This window comes from Trachypithecus francoisi, unplaced genomic scaffold (assembly GCF_009764315.1).
Source record: "Trachypithecus francoisi isolate TF-2019V2 unplaced genomic scaffold, Tfra_2.0 Lachesis_group15, whole genome shotgun sequence".
Classification (NCBI taxonomy): domain Eukaryota; kingdom Metazoa; phylum Chordata; class Mammalia; order Primates; family Cercopithecidae; genus Trachypithecus; species Trachypithecus francoisi.
In genome coordinates, this window is record NW_022681460.1 from 11,046,771 (window position 1) to 11,065,533 (window position 18,763).

Consider the following 18,763-nt stretch of genomic DNA (forward strand, 5'->3'; position numbering starts at 1 on the left):
GTCACCATGCAGTACAACTGATGTCCAGAACTTACTCATCATGTCTAACCGGAACTTCATACCCTTTAAGCAACAACTCCCTTTCACCTCCTCTGAAGGGTCCCTCTCATTATTATGGCAAACTGAAGTGAGACAAGTCCAACAGAAATAAGATCGTCTTTGGGAGAATTAGCCCATGTACACAGGTTTCAAAAATTTAAGAGTCTGAATTTTCCAATTTGATTGATGTTCCCTAATTCAGGAACTACAAAAGTTTTTTCAAAAAGCGCCATCAAAACTTGACACCATGGCAAAACTGTGGAGCCGGCTACTTCCCACTGTGTGTAAGTACATAACAAACTCTGTAGTGTTGGCTACTTCTCATTGTGTGTAAGTACATAACAAAAGGCAGATGCCTCTTCAACAGGAAGTATGTAGGTGCTCTGAATTTCATCTTTCACAGAATCCAGAATTATTCTAAACATTAAGTCATCGACTGGGCATGGTGGCTCACGCTTGTAATCCCAGCACTTTGGGGGGCTGAGGCAGGTGGATCACGAGGTCAGGAGATCGAGACCATCCTGGCTAACACGGTGAAACTCCTCTCCACTAAAAACACAAAAAATTAGCCGGGTGTGGTGGTGGGGGGGGGGCGGTGCCTGTAGTCCCAGCTACTCGGGAGGCTGAGGCAGGAGAATGGCGTGAACCCAGGAGGCAGAGGTTGCAGTGAGCTGAGATCTCGCCACTGCACTCCAGCCTGGGCGACAGAGCAAGACTCTGTTTCAAAAAACAAAAACAAAACAAAACATTAAGTCCTCCACATCCCAACATTTCTTATGTCATTTTTCAACATTTTATTCTGCAATTTAGGTGTCTTGATTTGGTCTCTAAACTGCCCATCTAAAATCTTGTTAGCCTATTTGTAGCAAAATTACTTGGGGTATTTGTGTAGATTCAGTTTTAATAAACACAAAGACTAAATGTACCATTCCTCTAATTTGGGGGTCTGCAAACTTTTTCTGGAAGGTGACAGTAAATATTTTAGGTTTTATGGGGCATGCTGTATCTGACACAATTACATAACTCTGCCTGGAAGCAGCTGTAAGCAATACTTAAGTGAATGGGCATGACTGAGTTAAAATAAAACTTCATTTACAAAAATAGGCAACAAGAAGGATTTGGCCTATGGATAGTAGTTTGCCAATCTCTGCTCTAATTAATTAGACTTCTTTCTCCATCATCATCTGGAATAGAAAAGTTTTTTTTTTTTTAGCTGATGTATAATTAAAATCAAAATAGTGATAGCCTAAGAGTATCTTAGGAGAATAAGAAATATTTACTGTGTAATTTGCATATCCCATCTCCCAAATCTCAAATTCAATCTAAACAAGGTTTTAAACAAACTTCAACAGAGCTGTAAAACAGAAAAACTTGGCATGTGAGCAAGAAAATTTATGTTTATAAAAATTTTCATATTTTCTTATTCCTGGAACATCTCAAGTTTTATATCACTATCATTAACTCAATCTGTTTCCTTCCAGTCTTTCTTTGCTTCTGTCTTTCTAAATTTTACTCCATCTTTCTTATCCCATCTCCACAAAACCACAAAACAAACTAAACAAAACTCAGTCACAGAAAGTGTTAAATTACCTATTCTCATGGAAAAAAAAAAGTCATAAGGATGTACTCAGCCTCAGAAATTAGACTTTCAGAATTTATCCTAAGGAAAAACTTCAAAATGTACACAAAGATTCAGATACTAAGATGTGAGGTGAGTATGACTAACAATAGTGAAAAAAAATGAAGATAATCTAAATTTCCAAAAATAGGGAAATAAGTAAATTATGTTATATCTGTATAATAGCTCTGTGGCTCTAGAGCAAATGCTGCTTGCTGCCTGATTTTGTAAATAAAGTTTTATTAGAATACACCACAGCCATTTAGAATGGTCTATGGCTGCTTCTGCTATAGAGAGTTGAGTAGCAGCAACAGACACCCGACAACCCTCAACACCTAAAATATGTGCTATCTGGTTCTTTATAGAAAAAGTTTGCTAACCTCAGCAACAGGAGATGTTTAAGTGTATTTCCCAGCATAAGAAAATGTTTATGATGTATTTATAGTCAGATGAAAATTAGTTATAAAATAACACAGTACGAGACCAGGTGATAGCCGATTGTTTTATATATATATTTATATTATAAATACATATATATATTTTGCCTTAAAGGCAAAACAAAGCATAATATGTAACAGTTTTCTTTCATTTTCTCCTTTTATTTGTAAATAATACTTAGGAGTTTCACATTTATTTATGCCATTTTATTTCTTCAAATAAAATATACAGAACTTTATCTAGAATCACTGGCTTTAAATGATTAATCCCACAATACTAAGAGAAACTATATCCCTGAAATAATACCAGATGTTTCAAAAGTCTACTTTATTCATACATTTGTCTAATGTATTTTTGTATATATAGTGCTGGGTATAGTTGATTCCTTTATTCATAAATGTAGTCATGATTTCTCTACTCAAGTAATTTGTGGAGACCCAATGTTCAGTGCTAAACCACAGGCTGCTTATAAAACAGCCACTGACTTCATGGACTTTACAGTCTACTTGGAGAAAATGATGAATAAATAGGCAATTACAGTATGGTATGACAGGTGCTCAGTAAGTACAAAATCCTATGGCTATATCCACAAGTATCTAACTCAGACTTGTGAGCATCTAGGAAGGCTTATCAGAGGAAGTGACTTTTGAGCTGATATCTGAACTATGAATCAGATTAAGCCAAGCAAATGAAGAAGAATGTTTTCAGTATGTACAGAAACCTGACAGCAAGAGAAACATGGCATCTGGGAATAGGAAAAGTGTAGGTGGGATGAAACAAGCAGTGCAATGAAGAGAAAGAAAACGAGTATGAGGTCGGGCGCAGTGGCTCAAGCCTGTAATCCCAGCACTTTGGGAGGTCGAGGTGGGTGGATCACAAGGTCAGGAGATCAAGATCATCCTGGCTAACACCGTGAAACCCCGACTCTACTAAAAAAAAAAAAAAAATACAAAAAATGAGCCAGGCGTGCTGGTGGGCGCCTGTAGTTCCAGCTACTTGGGAGGCTGAGGCAGGAGACTGGCGTGAATCTGGGAGGCAGAGCTTGCAGTGAGCCAAGATCGTGCCACTGCACTCCAGCCTGGGCGACAGAGCGAGACTCTGGCTCAAACAAAAAAAAAGAGTATGAGAGAGAGGAACAGTGTGTGTGTGTGTGTGTGTGTGTGTGTGTCTTGTGTTTGTGTGTGAGCACATGCATGTACTAATGACCTGTATAGATTCGCATTTTATAAAATTCTCCGTGGACACATTGTGGGGACACTGGCAACAGAACTACAGAAAGGAAAATCTGTTTAGGAGGCTGCTGGAGGAATTCAGTCGAGATGTCAGTGGAGGTGGAGAAAAGGTCAAGGATATAGGGAGTTGAATCAAGAGGCTATGGTAACTGGAACTTGAGAGTAGGATAAGGCAGAAGGTATCAAAGATGACTTACATTTTTGGCTTAGGCAACCGGATGGATGATAATGTCATTCAAAGAAAATTGTAAAAGAGGGGCAGGTTGACTTCTGTTTTGCATTTATAGAATTTTACATGTCTATAGAATTTCCAAATGGATATTTAAATGAAACACATATAGATATAGAGCTTAAGAAAGAGATCTGGGCTAGAGAAGAAGATAGATTTGCCAGTATGCGCAACAATTGGGTAAGATTTCTCAGGGAGAATGGATATACAAGAGAAGGGACCTAAGCAAGAATCCTGAGGAATACTGATATTTAAGAGAGGCCGTGAGTATTTTGATTTACGTGAGATGTGAGAGACAGAGCCCTGAGTGGGCTACCAGGCAAGAAGGGGAGGCTAATAGTGAAAATTTGATAATATAAGCATATTAGCCATGGAACCAGTGTTCCAAGGATCCAGTAGAAATATAAGAGACAGGCAAGTAACAAGAGGCTGGATCAGAGATTGGAGGCAGGATGTAGATAAAAGTACATAGGACTGAAAAGAGGCATTTACAAAATTGCTGAGTAAGGACCTTTCAATATCTGTTCCTCCATAAAAGCAACAAGAACACTGGCAAAAACTGTCAAAAGCAACTTTTTCAGAACTCTGGAAATTAAAGGTTTGCAACAATCCAAGGAGTATTTATTCAGGAACACCAGATGAATGCTAAAACAGCAAGCTTTGTGGCATTTAACTTGTTCTAATCTGATCCCTCCCTCTGCAGCTACAAAACAGTCTTGAAAATAAAAGCCTTGCATCCACAGTAGCTGTAAAAACTAGCAGCCAGGCAGTCACTGGACGAGCCGGAACCCATTTGGAGCTCCTCCAAAGCCGTAGCTACCCTCAGAAAACTGCCACTGTTGGACTTGTCTGGCAGCTTGCTGAACAACACTCCATTCGCAGCATTGCCTCTGTTTGATTTGACTAAGGGCTCACTCTACGTGAAGAGCCCTATATGCCGCAGGGTCATTGTGGAAAACAATCAACAGCAATTATTTAACACTGTAGCTGCATGGAGGAATTTACCAGCTGGGTCTAACAAGAGGCTGACCAAAAAATTCAAAAGTACAAACTGAGGAATGGAGGAATGAAATGTCCACCAGGGGCTTGGAAAAACTTTGATACAGTCAAGGGAATTTAGAAGGCCATAAGCATGTGTAGGGCTATGTACATGCCCAGGAAAGACCTCAGATGACTAATATTTTGCCTCTTGTTGATCTCGAGGCTCTGCCCCAACATACTCACAGAGCCCCTCAGCAAAAGCTGAGAAAAGAGGCATTTAAAGCAATCTCTGGACAACCATTAACTGACCACTATGCTAGCTGAGCAGAGACTTCAAAGAATAGGGACCATACAAAAATTAGCCCATGAAAATAACTAAAGAAATAAACCACAGCAACAACAAAAACAAACTGGGGTGGGGGGGGTTGGGAGGAATCTAACTTCCAGAAATGATACATAATTTAAAATGTCTGGTTTTCAACAAAAATAAAATTATAAAACACACAAACAGGAAAATATGGCGCCATATATATATATATACACACACACATACATATATATATAAAAGCAGACAACAGAAACTGTTCATGAAGAAGCCAAGATGTCAGACTTACTGGACAAAGATTTTAAGCCAGCTATTATTAGTATTTTAAAAAACTAAAGGAAACCATGTCAAGAGAGTTAAAGGAGAGTATGAGACCAACACCTTACCAAATAGAGAATACCAATGAAGAGATAGAAATTATAAAAAAGAACCAAATGGAAATTCCAGAGTTGAAAAGTTCAATAACTAAAATGAAAAATTTACAAGAGGGGGTGTGATACTATGATAAAAGAAGAAAAATATATTTGGTCTTTGCCCTGTTCCTGGTACACAGCTCCTAAAACGTTTGGATTCTTTTAAGTGTTAAATGTTTATCTGTGTACCAATGAGAAGACTGGTAGCTGGGGGCTCCTGGATAGCCTCAGGTAGGGCAGAAGTGCAGGGAGCCTAGGGACTCCATTTGTGGCTGGTGTCTGAAGTGAGCAGTACTATCAGACAGAACCCTTACCCTGTAGGGTATGCATTAGTAGTAGCTAGTGTCAGAATTGAATAGAATTGTAGAGCACCCACAGTTGATGTCGGAGAACCAAGAATTTGTTACTGTAAAACTGATGCACAGGATGTCTTTTTCAAATTGGGTGGCCTCTAAGAAGGCTTTCAACTGAGTCTAGTAGAAATTTTGATGGATTTAAATCTCACTTTCTCCTTATAAAGTATGTATTTTTTTTCTCCTTATAAACAATGAAGATATGTATAATGTCCTAACATCTCCCCTTTATGTAAGGGAACTAGAAGGGAATCAATTAACCTACTTATACTAGAGATTGCAATTTTTTGTGTGTGAAAAATCAGACTTTGGTGATGACCTTGAGTAGCATATAAAGAACTCCCACAAGCTTAGCAGCCCAATAATGGAACACTAGGCATAAATGGGTTAAGGGTCAACCTCCAAACTGAACAACAGTAATTTTATGATTAATATAATTCTTTTAAGATTAATATGTCAGAAATCTGATGAAATGCTACATCCAAAGTTCATAAGCAATTTAATCTGCAATTATTGTTATAGAAAGTAAATCAGTAATTCTCTTGATTTTCAATGACTATGAAACTATATGGGTACTGCTCAAAGGCACACACCATGGTATAACTTTTTCTAAAATGCTCAGGGTTAAAAAACAAAGCTTCTAATAGTAGTTTCAAGCACAAATCTCCAAGAAAATGTGCACCTTTCAGACTAAATGTCATATAAGTAACTAGTATTATTAATCTTAGTGAAAAATAAAATTCTGGCTTCTAAGACAAATACTTTTTAGTTTCAGATAATTTAGCCAGAATGGTCACACACATTAATTTTTGTGGTATTTTAACTGAAACGTAAATAAACCAAAGTCTCAAAAAAAAATTCTGATTATGACATGAAAATTCATCTCAGACAATTTAAAGCAATATTAAAAGTTAAGATAAACTTACTGTCTGGTCAAATTTGTATATAAATATCTAAATCCTCCTTCAAATGCAAATAAATAAAATACTATCGGTAATCAACATTATATGCAAGTCTAGTAAATTATTCAACCATATTTTATGGTAGCTGAATACTGAAGGACCTTAAGCTTTTACCTGTCTAAAAGAAAGTTGAAAAGACAACGCACAGATTGAAAAACAATTGTGAATTGTATATTTGATAAGGGACTTGTATCTAGAAGAAACAACTCTTACAACTCAATAATAAAAAGACAATACAATTTAAAAATGGACAGAGACTTCTGGTTCTAAAACGGTGGTACAGAAGTAAGCTGGCTTCACTCACTGCCACAGAAAACCAAAACCACATATACAGTGCTGACACGATCATGAGCAATATCCCAGAACTCAAATATGAGAAGGAGACAGTTCCCAAGACCACAAAGAAGTAAAAACACTCTGAGCAAAAGAAAGCAAATTAGACTTTTATAATCACAGTGCCCCTCCCCTCAATCTGTCCAGCACCAAGCATGCATTTCCCAACTCAGAGTTGCTAAACTGGAAAAAGTATAACTGAGGTGGACAACTGGCTTCTCCACCATCTTAGGTTTGTTGGCAACAGACCTGTCCCTGTCCTAATAATCGGGAGCAGTGGAAATACCTCAGGGAGAAGTATCCCTGAAAACAGCCAGAAATAAAGAGAGGAGGTGGGAGGTGGGGCTACTATCCCTAGTCCTGGAAACTCTGCTTTGTAACTCAGCCAAAAGAGATGCCAGGTTGGAGTGGGTGTTCAGCAGTACCACACTGTAAGAGGTTCATTTCACAGGTTCATTGGACATGAATCTCTACCCAGCCTTCACACACTACCAGGATATCCCCTTTGGGACCTCCCTCATTCAGGATGGGCAGCATTCTGATTGTTTACTAGAATGTATGCAAACCTGGGCTTAAGGCACTACCTAGTGCTGAAAAGGAGGCAGCAACTTAGCAGATTTAAGAATTAAAAAAAAAGAAAATTAACAGGTCAACTTCAAAGAATCTCTAAGCAAGCATATTCAATAAAAACCAAAACAAGCCAGACAGAGAAGACTAGAATAAATAAGTAATCCTTGAATGTAAAGACACAGATGTATATCCACAACAAACAACCAAAAACAGGGAACCATGACCGCAAACAGACAAACCAAGGAACCAGTGACTGACCCTAAAAAGATGGTGACATGAGCTTTCTGACCAAGAATTTAAAATACCAGGTTATAAGGAAATTCAATAACCTACAAGACAACGCAGAAGAGTAACTAAGAAATTTATTAGAGAAATTTAGCAAGGAGATCGAAATAATACCAAAAAAATCAAACAGAAATCAAAACTGAGAAACACATTTGGTGAACAGAAAAATTCATTAGATGCTCTCAACAGCACGATGGAAACTCAATAACCTACAAGACAACACAGAAAAGTAATACAGAAATTTACTAGAGAAATTTAACAAGGAGAGTGAAACAATACAAAGAAAACAAACAGAAATTGAAACTGAGAAATATATTTGGTGAACTGAAAAATTCATTAGAGTCTCTCAATCACAGGATATATGAAACAAAAAAAAGTCAGTGAGCTCAAAGACAGGCTATCTGAAAATACATGAGGAGAAAAAAGAAAAAAACAATAAAAAGGAATGAAGGTTGCCTTTAATACATAGAAAATTACCTCTAAAGACAAAATCGAAGAAATTTATTGGTATTTAAGAGCAAGTGCTCTTGTTAAGTAAGGGCAAGGGGTAAAGCTTATTTCAAGAAATAACAGAAAAAAATCCCAAAACTTGAGAAAAAGATAAATATCCAGGTACAGGAATAAAGGTGAGACAACACCAAACAGATCTGACACAAATAAGACTACTCACAAGTTACACAATAATCGAACACTCAAAGGTCAAGGACAAAGAAAGCAGCAAGAGAAAAGAAGTAAATGATGTATACAAGTGCTCTAACTTGTCTGGCAACAGACAGCTTAACAGAAACTATAAAGGCCAGGAGAGTAGAATGCTGTCTTCAACATGCTTTTAAAAAATGCCACTTAAGAATAAAGTATTGAGCAATGCTATCTTTCAAATATAAAAAAGAGGGTTTTTGTTTTGTCTTTTCATTTTTTAAAACTACTTTTGTAGTGATGGGATCACACTATGTTGACCAGGCTGGTTGTGAACGCCTGAGCTCAAGCAATCCTCCCATCTGTGCCTCCCAAAGTGCTGGGATTATAGGTGTGAGCCATTGTGCCCAGCCAAATATATAGTCTTTCCCAGACAAACTTAAGCTAAGAGAATTCACCACTACCAGAACCCTCTTACAAAAAATGCTCACGGGAGTTCTTCCACCAGACAGAAAAAAACACTAACTTACAAAAAGAAAGCTTGTAAAGCTATAAAAACCACTGGTAAAATTAAGTACACAAACAAACCAGAATACTCTATTACTGTAATTTGTCGTGTACAATCCATTTGTAACTCTAGTTGGTATGAAGTCCAAAAGACAAATCTACCAAAGACAATAATACTTACAGCAACCTTAAGAGAGAGGCAATTTAAAAATATAAAAATTAACACAACATAGTGTCAAAATATAGGGGAGGGTGGTGGAGTTATAGTAAAGAGGATTTCTCAGCTTCTCGAGAGGGGCTTCCCAGGCCCTGCTCCCGCCCTGGGCCCGGACCGGAAGTGGCGGGCCTGGGCCTGGGCCTGGGCCTGGCGCGGCTGGCAGGCACTGGGGCTCAAGTCGGACATGGGCAAGAAGCACAAGAAGCACAAGTCGGACAAACACCTCTACGAGGAGTATGTAGAGAAGCCCTTGAAGCTGGTCCTCAACGTAGGAGGGAACGAAGCCACCGAACTCTCCATGAGCAGCTCAGGGCACGACTCCAGCCTCTTCAAAGACAAAAAACGATCATGACAAACACAAGGACAGAAAGCAGAAAAAGAGAAAGGAAGGAGAGAAGCAGGTTCCAGGGGAAGAAAAGGGGAGAAAATATAAGAGTTAAGGAAGATAAAAAGAAGCGAGATCAAGACAGGGTGGAGAATGAGGCGGAAAAAGACCTCCAGTGTCACGCCCCTGTGAGATTAGACTTGCCGCATGAGAAGCCTCTCACAAGCACTTTAGCCAAACAAGAACAGACACCCCTTCAAGAAGCTGTGAATCAACTGGCAAGACAATTGCAGAGAAAAGATTCAAGTGCTTTCTTTTCATTTCCTGTGACCGATTTTACTGCTCCTGGTTACTTCATGATCATTAAACGCCCAGTAGATTTTAAATGAAAGAAAGAAAGAAAAGATCAAGAACAATGACTACGGAATAGAAGCAAGATAGCCGAATAGGAACAGCTCCAGTCTCCAGCTCCCAGCGCCAGCGACACAGAAGACAGGTGATTTCTGCAATTTCAACTGAGGCACCGGGTTCATCTCACTAGGGAGTGCCGGACAATCGGTGCTGGTCAGCTGCTGCAGCCCGACCAGTGAAAGCCGAAGCAGGGCGAGGCATTGCCTCACCTGGGAAGCGCAAGGGGGAAGGGAATCCCTTTTCCTAGCCAGGGGAACTGAGACACACAATACCTGGAAAATCAGGCAACTCCCACTCCAATACTGCGCTTTACCAAGGGTCTTAGCAAAGGGCACACCAGGAGATTATATCCCACACCTGGCCGGGAGGGTCCCACGTCCAGGGAGCCTCCCTCCTTGCTAGCACAGCAGTCTGCGGTCTAATGGCAAGGCAGCAGCGAGGCTGGGGGAGGGGCGCCCGCCACTGCTGAGGCTTAAGTAGGTAAACAAAGCCGCTGGGAAGTTTGAACTGGGTGGAGCCCACAGCAGCTCAAGGAGGCCTGCCTGTCTCTGTAGACTCCACCTCTGGAGACAGGGCACAGCTAAACAACAACAACAACAACAACAAAAGCAGCAGAAACCTCTGCAGACGCAAAAGACCCTGTCTTACAGCTTTGAAGAGAGTAGTGGATCTCCCAACACGGAGGCTGAGATCTGAGAACGGACAGACTGCCTGCTCAAGTGGGTCCCTGATCCCTGAGTAACCTAACTGGGAGACATCCCCAACTAGGGGTAGACCAACACCCCACACCTCACACGGCAGGGTACACCCCTGAGACGAAGACTCCAAAACAAGAATCAGACAGGTACACTTGCTGTTCAGCAATATTCTATCTTCTGCAGCCTCTGTTGCTGATATCCAGGCAAACAGGGTCTGGAGTGGACCTCAAGCAATCTCCAACAGACCTACAGCTAAGGGTCCTGACTGTTAGAAGGAAAACTAAGAAACAGGAAGGACATCCACACCAAAACCCCATCAGTACATCAACATCACCAAAGAACAAAGGCAGATAAAACCATAAAGATGGGGAAAAAGCAGGGCAGAAAAGCTGGAAATTCAAAAGGTAACAGCGCATCTCCACCTCCAAAGGAACGCAGCTCATTGCCAGCAACGTATCAAAGCTGGACGGAGAATAACTTTGACGAGTTGAGAGAAGAAGGCTTCAGTCCATCAAAGTTCTCAGAGCTAAAGGAGGAATTACATACCCAGCACAAAGAAACTAAAAATCTTGAAAAAAGAATGGTACAATGGATAACTAGAATAATCAATGCAGAGAAGGCCATAAACAATCGGACAGAGATAAAAACCATGACACGAGAAATACCTGACAAATGCACAAGCTTCAGTAACCGACTCGAGCAACTGGAAGAAAGAGTATCAGCGACTGAGGATCAAATGAATGAAATGAAGCGAGAAGAGAAGTCTAAAGAAAAAAGAGGGCCGGGCGCGGTGGCTCAAGCCTGTAATCCCAGCACTTTGGGAGGCCGAGACGGGCGGATCATGAGGTCAGGAGATTGAGACCATCCTGGCTAACATGGCAAAACCCCGGCTCTACTAAAAAATACAAAAAACTAGCCGCGCGAGGTGGCGGGCGCCTGTAGTCCCAGCTACTCGGGAGGCTAAGGCAGGAGAATGGTGTAAACCCTGGAGGCGGAGCTTGCAGTGAGCTGAAATCCGGCCACTGCACTCCAGCTCGGGCAACAGAGCAAGACTCTGTCTCAAAAAAAAAAAAAAGAAAAGAAAAAAGAGGAAAAAGAAATGAACAAAGCCTTCAAGAAGTATGGAATTATGTGAAAAGACGAAATCTACGTCTGATTGGGGTGCCTAAAGTGAGGGGGAAAATGGAACCAAGTTGGAAAACACTCTTCAAGATATCATCCAGGAGAACTTCCCCAACCTAGTAAGGCGGGCCAACATTCAAATTCAGGAAATACAGAGAATGCCACAAAGATACTCCTCGAGAAGAGCAACTCCAAGACACATAATTCTCAGATTCATCAAAGTTGAAATGAAGGAAAGAATCTTAAGGGCAGCCAGAGAGAAAGGTCGGGTTACCCACAAAGGGAAGCCCATTAGACTAACAGCAGATCTCTCGGCAGAAACTCTACAAGCCAGAAGAGAGTGGGGGCCAATATTCAACATTCTTAAAGAAAATAATTTTCAACCCAGAATTTCATATCCAGCCAAACTAAGTTTCATCAGTGAAGGAGAAATAAAATCCTTTACAGATAAGCAAATGCTTAGAGATTTTGTCACCACCAGGTCTGCCTTACAAGAGACCCTGAAGGAAGCCCTAAACATGGAAAGGAACAACCAGTACCAGCCATTACAAAAACGTGCCAAAATGTAAAGACCATTGATGCTAAGAAGAAACTGCATCAACTAACGAGCAAAATAACCAGTTAATATCATAATGACAGGATCAAGTTCACACATAACAATATTAACCTTAAATGTAAATGGACTAAATGCTCCAATTAAAAGACACAGACTGGCAAACTGGATCAAGAGTCAAGACCCATCAGTCTGCTGTATTCAGGAGACCCATCTCACATGCAGAGACATACATAGGCTCAAAATAAAGGGATGGAGGAAGATCTACCAAGCAAATGGAGAACAAAAAAAAGCAGGGGTTGCAATCCTAGTCTCTGATAAAACAGACTTTAAACCATCAAAGATCAAAAGAGACAAAGAAGGCCATTACATAATGGTAAAGGGATCAATTCAACAGGAAGAGCTAACTCTCCTAAATATATATGCACCCAATACAGGAGCACCCAGATTCATAAAGCAAGTCCTTAGAGACTTACAAAGAGACTTAGACTCCCATACAATAATAATGGGAGACTTCAACACCCCACTGTTAACATTAGACAGATCAACGAGACAGAAAGTTAACAAGGATATCCAGGAATTGAACTCATCTCTGCACCAAGCAGACCTAATACACACCTACAGAACTCTCCACCCCAAATCAACAGAATATACATTCTTCTCAGCACCACATCGCACTTATTCCAAAACTGACCACATAATTGGAAGTAAAGCACTCCTGAGCAAATGTAAAAGAACAGAAATTATAACAAACTGGCTCTCAGACCACAGTGCAGTCAAATTAGAACTCAGGACTAAGAAACTCAATCAAAACCGCTCAACTACATGGAAACTGAACAACCTGCTCCTGAATGACTACTGGGTACAAAACGAAATGAAGGCAGAAATAAAGATGTTCTTTGAAACCAGTGAGAACAAAGATACCACATACCAGAATCTCTGGGACACATTTAAAGCAGTGTGTAGAAGGAAATTTATAGCACTAAATGCCCACAAGAGAAAGCAGGAAAGATCTAAAATTGACACTCTAACATCACAATGAAAAGAACTAGAGAAGCAAGAGCAAACACATTCAAAAGCTAGCAGAAGGCAAGAGATAACTAAGATCTGAGCAGAACTGAAGGAGATAGAAACACAAAAAATCAATGAATCCAGGAGTTGGTTTTTTGAAAAGATCAACAAAATTGATAGACTGCTAGCAAGACTAATAAAGAAAAAAAGAGAGAAGAACCAAATAGATGCAAGAAAAAATGATAAAGGGGATACTACCACCAATCCCACAGAAATACAAACTACCATCAGAGAATACTATAAACACCTCTACGCAAATAAACTAGAACATCTAGAAGAAATGGATAATTTCCTGGACACTTACACTCTCCCAAGACTAAATCTGGAAGAAGTTGAATCCCTGAATAGACCAATAGCAGGCTCTGAAATTGAGGCAATAATTAAGAGCCTACCAACCAAAAAAAGTCCAGGACCAGACAGATGCACAGCTGAATTCTACCAGAGGTACAAAGAGGAGCTGGTACCATTCCTTCTGAAACTATTCCAATCAACAGAAAAAGAGGGAATCCTCCCTAACTCATTGTATGAGGCCACCATCATCCTGATACCAAAGCCTGGCAGAGACACAACAAAAAAAGAGAATTTTAGACCAATATCCCTGATGAACATCGATGCAAAAATCCGCAATAAATTACTGGCAAACTGAATCCGCAGCACATCAAAAAGCTTATCCACCATGATCAAGTGGGCTTCATCCCTGGGATGCAAGGCTGGTTCAACATACGCAATCAATAAATATAATCCAGCATATAAACAGAACCAAAGACCAAAACCACATGATTATCTCAATAGATGCAGAAAAGGCTTTTGACAAAATTCAACAGTCCTTCATGCTAAAATCTCTCAATAAATTCGGTATTGATGGAATGTATCTCAAAATAATAAGAGCTATTTATGACAAACCCACAGCCAATATCATACTGAATGGGCAAAAACTGGAAGCATTCCCTTTGAAAACGGGCACAAGACAGGGATGCCCTCTCTCACCACTCCTATTCAACATAGTGTTGGAAGTTCTAGCTAGGGCAATCAGGCAAGAGAAAGAAATCAAGGGTATTCAGTTAGGAAAAGAAGAAGTCAAATTGTCCCTGTTTGCAGATGACGTGATTGTACATTTAGAAAACCCCATCATCTCAGCCCAAAATCTCCTTAAGCTGATAAGCAACTTTAGCAAAGTCTCAGGATAAAAAATTAATGTGCAAAAATCACAAGCATTCTTATACACCAGTAACAGACAGAGAGCCAAATCATGAATGAACTTCCATTCACAATTGCTTCAAAGAGAACAAAATACCTAGGAATCCAACTCACAAGGGATGTAAAGGACCTCTTTAAGGAGAACTACAAACCACTGCTCAGTGAAATAAAAGAGGACACAAACAAATAGAAGAACATACATGGACAGGAAGAATCAATATCGTGAAAATGGCCATATTGCCCAAGGTAATTTATAGATTCAGTGCCATCCCCATCAAGCTACTAACGAGTTTCTTCACAGAATTGGAAAAAACTGCTTTAAAGTTCATATGGAACCAAAAAGGAGCCAGCATTGCCAAGACAATCCTAAGTCAAAAGAACAAAGCTGGAGGCATCATGCTACCTGACTTCAAACTATACTACAAGGCTACAGTAACCAAAACGGCATGGTACTGGTACCAAAACAGAGATACAGACCAATGGAACAGAACAGAGTCCTCAGAAATAATACCATACATCTACAGCCATCTGATCTTTGATAAACCTGAGAAAAACAAGAAATGGGGAAAGGATTCCCTATTTAATAAATGGTACTGGGAAAATTGGCTAGCCATAAGCAGAAAGCTGAAATTGGATCCTTTCCTTACTCCTTATACGAAAATTAATTCAAGATGGATTAGAGACTTAAATGTTAGACCTAATACCATAAAAACCCTAAAAGAAAACCTAGGTAATACCATTCAGGACATAGGCATGGGCAAGGACTTCATGTCTAAAACACCAAAAGCAATGGCAACAAAAGCCAAAATTGACAAATGGGATCTAATTAAACTAAAGAGCTTCTGCACAGCAAAAGAAACTACCATCAGAGTGAACAGGCAACCTACAGAATGGGAGAAAATTTTTTCAATCTACTCATCTGACAAAGGGCTAATATCCAGAACCTACAAAGAACTCAAACAAATTTACAAGAAAAAAAACAAACAACCCCATCAAAAAGTGGGCAAGGTATATGAACAGACATTTCTCAAAAGAAGACATGCATACAGCCAACAGACACATGAAAAAATGCCCGTCATCACTGTCCATCAGAGAAATGTAAATCAAAACTACAATGAGATACTATCTCACACCAGTTAGAATGGCAATCATTAAAAAGTCAGGAAACAACAGGTGCTGGAGAGGTTGTGGAGAAATAGGAACACTTTTACACTGTTAGTGGGATTGTAAACTAGTTCAACCATTATGGAAAACAGTATGGTGATTCCTCAAGGATCTAGAACTAGAAGTACCATATGACCCAGCCATCCCATTACTGGGTATATACCCAAAGGATTATAAATCATGCTGCTATAAAGACACATGCACACATATGTTCACTGTGGCATTATTCACAATAGCAAAGACTTGGAATCAACCCAAATGTCCATCAGTGACAGACTGGATTAAGAAAACGTGGCACATATACACCATGGAATACTATGCAGCCATAACAAAGGATGAGTTTCTGTCCTTTGTAGGGACATGGATGCAGCTGGAAACCATCATTCTCAGCAAACTATCGCAAGAACAGAAAACCAAACACTGCATGTTCTCACTCATAGGTGGGAACTGAACAATGAGATCACTTGAACTCGGGAAGGGGAACATCACACACCGGGACCTATTATGGGGAGGGGGGATGGGGGAGGGATTGTATTGGGAGTTACACCTGATGTAAAGGACGAGTTGATGGGTGCTGACGGTTGATGGGTGCAGCACACCAACATGGCACAAGTATACATATGTAACAAACCTGCACGTTATGCACATGTACCCTAGAACTTAAAGTATAATAATAAAAAAAAAGAACAATGACTACCAGTCCATAGAAGAACTAAAGGATAACTTCAAACCAGTGTGTACTAATGCCATGATTTACAATAAACCAGAGACCATTTATTATAAAGCTGCAAAGAAACTGTTGCACTCAGGGATGAAAATTCTTAGCCAGGAAAGAATTCAGAGCCTGAAGCAGAAGAGCATAGACTTCATGGCTGACTTGCAGAAAACTCGAAAGCAGAAAGAACAGACACCTTGCAGAGTGGAGAGGACAGAGGCTGCTAGCCAAGAGAGGACTCTGGAGATGCCGAAAGACACGCTTTCAAGAGTCCCAGCAAAGAAAATAAAAAGAAAGATAAAGATATGCTTGAAGATAAGTTTAAAAGCAATAATTTAGACAGAGAGTAGGAGCAGCTTGACTGCATCGTGAAGAAATCTGGAGGAAAGCTGACCAGGCGGCTTGTGAAGCCAGTACAAATTTGAAAGAAGAAAACCAGACAGAACAACGATGTTGGGACTTCGCCATCCTGTGGATCCCACTGTAGGAGAGCCAGGCTTACTGCTCAGTGAGACTGGGAATGACAACTGGAAGACTTCAGTATGGAGTGAATACTCCGCAGGGGTTCAAAGAGGATAAAAGGAACAAAGTCACTCCAGTGTTGTATTTGAATTATAGGTCCTACATTTCTTATGCACTGCATTATGATTCCATGTATGCAAGTATCAGCAAGGATGATTCTAATCTATTCAACCTATGGGGAAGACCCTGATCTTTCAAGCGATTTCAGCATCCATGAGTTTTTGGCCACGTGCCAAGATTACCCGTATATCATAGCAGATAGTTTACTGGATGTTTTAACAAAAGGAGGGCATTCCAGGACCCTGCAAGAGATGTAGATGTCATTGCCTGAAGGTGGAAGGCCATACTAGGACACTTGACACAGCAGAAGAAATGGGGATTACAGAAGTAGAGCCACCAGGGTGTTTGGACTCCAATACTCAAGACAGACTCATAGCGCTGAAAGCAGTAACAAACTTTGGCATTCCAGGTGAAGTTTTTGAGTCTGAAGAAGCTGAAGTATTCCAGAAGAAACTTGATGAGACCACCAGATTGCTCAGGGAGCTAGCTCCAGGAAGCCCAGAATGAACGTTTCAACACCAGACCCCCTCCCAACATAATCTGTCTCTTGGGTCCCTCATACAGAGAAATGCATCTCACTGAACAAGTGACCAATAATCTTAAAGAACTTACACAGCAAGTAACTCCACAGGCGATATCATAAGCACGTATGGAGTTTGAAAAAAAATGGGGACTTCCATTCCTTCCTCCGTCATGGCAAACAACTTTGTGGATTTGACAGAAGATACTGAAGAACTTAAAAAGACGAACGTGGCCTGGTGGAAGTTGAGGCCGCCTGGTATTTGATTATATATTGTGTACATACTTTTTCATTCTTAACTTAGAAATGCTTTTTAGAATATACTAAATATTTGTAAGTTGTGTTTTTAATTAAACTTTGCAACAGTGAATTTGAATGTTCCAGAGGTTGGACTTGTATTAGGTAATAAAGCTGGACCTGAGGTGGGAAAAAAAAAAGAGAGTTTTTAAAAAAAAATTTCTATTCTTTGTTTTGTAATCTAAGATGTTTTTGTAAGTCTCATGGTTACCACAATGCAAAAACCTATAATAGATTCACTAAAACTAAAAAGCAATGAATTAAAACATACTACCAGAGAAAATCTCCTAACCACAAAGGAAAACACTGGAGTTAAGCTATACAGTACACAAACAGGCCTAATCAACATTATGGAACATTTTACCCATGCTGCAGAAAACACGTTCTTTTCATCAGCACATGGAACATTCTCCGAAACAGATCATATCTGAGACAAAAAACAAGTCTCAACAAATTCAAAAAAGTATAAATCATAACAAGTATCTTATCTGGCCGCAATGGAATAAAACTAGAAATCAGTAACAAAAGGAAGCTTGAAAAATACACCAACAGATGAAAATTAAACAACATGCTCCTGGATGACAAATGGATCAATAAAGAAATTAAGAAGGAAATTTAAAAATTTCTTGAAACCAGTGGAAATGAAAACACAACATACCCAAACCTATGGGATACAGCAAAAGTGGTACTAAGAAGGAAGTTTATAACAATAAACACCTATATCAAAAAGTAGAAAGACTTCAAATAAACAACCTAATGATATACCTGAAAGAACTACAAAAAGAACAAAACAAACCCAAAATTAGTGGAAGGAAATAAATAGTACAGATCAAATCAGAAATAAATGAAATTAAGACTAAAAACCAATACAGAACATCAAGAAAATGAAAGGTTGGTTTTTTTAAAAAAAGATAAACAAAATTAACTAACAAACCTTTAGCTAGGCTAGAAATAAGAGGGAAGATCCAAA

At 39.6% G+C, this 18,763-nt stretch overlaps 1 protein-coding gene and 1 pseudogene across 4 annotated transcripts in view; one reads left to right on the plus strand and one right to left on the minus strand.

The window, feature by feature from the left end:
* Positions 1-18,763, minus strand: part of REV3L (REV3 like, DNA directed polymerase zeta catalytic subunit) — a 186,587-nt gene that overhangs the window by 117,392 nt on the left and 50,432 nt on the right. The gene's annotated exons all lie outside the window — the stretch shown is intronic.
* On the plus strand, positions 9,294-17,787 carry LOC117096939 (annotated as a pseudogene).